General features: G+C 40.1%; 1 long non-coding RNA gene across 1 annotated transcript; it reads left to right on the forward strand.

The window, feature by feature from the left end:
* The first annotated feature begins 768 nt into the window (after window positions 1-768).
* On the forward strand, window positions 769-1,772 carry LOC129743449 (uncharacterized). The gene is made up of 3 exons (XR_008736607.1): window positions 769-999; window positions 1,180-1,410; window positions 1,479-1,772. It is a non-coding gene; the product is annotated as an uncharacterized LOC129743449 (long non-coding RNA).
* Window positions 1,773-2,636: the final 864 nt, after the last annotated feature.

Here is a 2,636-nt window from a genome sequence, read left to right on the forward strand (position 1 = left end):
TATTTTTTTCCAATTTGGATCAATTTGAAATAACAATTTCTAAATGATCCTGGATTCCGGAATATAAATTGCTAAACAGATGGTTTATATTCTGAACTTTTAATTTATGATATAACGTATTATTTTAAAATTTTAGTATTGAAATAAGCTTCTCAACACCTGGGTAGGGAGGATAGAAATTCGCTGCATCATTTTTCATAGCCAAAAATTGAGATAGTGGTTGATGTGTTTCGATTTGAAGGATTTGTGATGTGCATTACCAACCAAATGCATTCTTATTTTTGAAAAATCATTTATTTTGGCAGAAATTAACCCATTAACTGGATAGAGCTGTTGAAACTTTGCATTTTGGAACCGACAAAAGCTCAACCTGATATCATTTTTCAAATTTTCTAAAAGGAATGATAAAGCTTAATACAATAACCCAAAGAAAATAAAAGAATCAATGTTTGCACTGGTCGGTGAAATGATCAGAAAAATTTGATGTTCGGGCGTTTTTTTCGTTTTTCGATTCTATTCTCCCCGCCTAGCTCAACACTACAATGTTCCAGACATTTATACCCATTTCCAGACATTTCGGCCCAATTGTTCCAGACATTTTTTGAAAATAGGTGGCAACCCTGAATAGAACCCGTGCGCGCCGCCCGGTGACAAAAAGAGAGCCGCCTCAGACCGTTTGGAGGGCCGCCGCGAGCTGCATTGAGAGCCGCTGCGTGCTGTTCTGTTAACCAAATGTGTGTTCAATGGAAGTTGGTCGAAACAGGTTGAAATAGGTCGAAACAAGTAGGAATGGATTTTGACAGTTGGTAATCTGTCTCTTTCCAATTGACTTCGATCGATTTCAACCAGGTCGTCCGTTGAACATACTTACACCAAAACTAATGCGTGTTTTGTGCGTTTTGCACACGAATTTCTAGACAGACCGAAACAGATCACGGGAAAATTTAGACGCGTTTCGTAACGGGCTAGAAAAAAGCTTATCTGGATTCCGAAAATTGGGTAAGTTTGGTGGTTTAAAATACGATTGAAAATTGATGGCTATGTGGTGAAATTTTTGCAATTTTAAGTTTGACTGTTCGATGGTTGTCCGGGAAGGGTACCGGGATAGTGGCTTGAAGTGCGGGGATTGTTTTAACTTTGGAATAAAAAGCTGATGCTTGTTTTTTTGCATATCGTCAGAATAAATCCACTTCCGATACGACGTCGTCCCACAAGGAACCGTATTACGATACGACGCTGGAAACGGATCGCGGCAAGCGGTTCGAGTTTTTGCTAAAGCAGACGGAAAATTTCGCTCACTTTGCAAACCGGAAAGAAGAACGAATCGAGCAGTAGCAGTCCTCCGGCCAAAGCCAGCGGAACCAAGAGCGAACGGGAGAAAGCACCGTCGATTAGCGAAGATCCGGGAGAGTAAGTGTTGTTTTTAAATTTTACATTAGGATGATTCAAATTTAAATTAACCATAACTTACATTTCAGCCACCGTCACAGGAAAACGGAACAGGAAGAGGATGAGGAGCTGCTGGCTGAGGCGGCCACCAAGGCCAAAACGGTGTTCCTTTTCGAAGCGTCGCCACCGTACTTCATGTTCGGCGAGATGCGAGACTACCAGATCCGTGGTTTAAATTGGATGATTTCGCTGTACGAAAACGGAATCAATGGTATTTTGGCCAATGAGATGGATTTGTGAAAGACGTTGCAGACGATTTCTCTGCTTGGTTATTTGAAGAATTTTTGGAATAACCCGGGACCCCATATCGTCATTGTTCCGAAATCGACGCAGCAGAATTGCTGGGGTTCCCGTCCGTTCACTGCTAAGGCTAGAACAGTTCATTCCTCCATGTTGGCGTTCATAATTAGAACGCAGCTGCCGTACGGATGCTTACTGTCGTGCCCGTCCGTCGGCGTAATGTGCTTGGTCTGGCTCAGATTCAGGCCGTCCCTGAAGCAACTGGCTCTACCGATCGAGAAAAATTTAGTAGTTTGGAAGATTGTGAAATTTCAATAAAAATCTTAATAAAATTCTATATGAATCTTTTTTTAGATACTAGAAATCCAAAAGACATATACACATATTAGCAGACATCCCTTTGTTTCATTTCAAATCAAAGAAATAGTTTGATTTCAAATTTTATAATATTGTTATTTCTTAACCAGATTTTTGTTGTACCAAGTGCTATTATTTTTGGTCGAAATTTGATTATTTTTACAATATATTTTTCGGCGTGTTCTAGATTTCTGAATTCAATTTGCGAAGAATGGAATTCGAGTGTCCTGTCTGTTTCTCTGTGGTTTTAGTATCAATAGCCTATAGTTTTCCTTCAAAGCTATTCCTACAGCTATTTAAACTTAAACGCTGTACAAAAATATATACAGTAAGATTTAAAAAAAAGGAGATTTTGCAAGTTTATTTTCCATTCAAATAAATCTACAAAGGTACCCCCCGGGGCAAGTGCAAACGTCTTCCACCGCACAGCAGGAAGAGTTAGCACAGCGACTCGAAACATACAGAACCGACTGCCGACTGAATCAAAACATCCAGCCAGAGCATGAATGATGAGGCGAAAACGAAACAAAAACTCTGTCGGACGTCGTTCTCTGTCTGACACACACGCTGCATGTGTGTTAGTGTGGTAG

This window comes from Uranotaenia lowii, chromosome 2 (assembly GCF_029784155.1).
Source record: "Uranotaenia lowii strain MFRU-FL chromosome 2, ASM2978415v1, whole genome shotgun sequence".
Lineage (NCBI taxonomy): Eukaryota > Metazoa > Arthropoda > Insecta > Diptera > Culicidae > Uranotaenia > Uranotaenia lowii.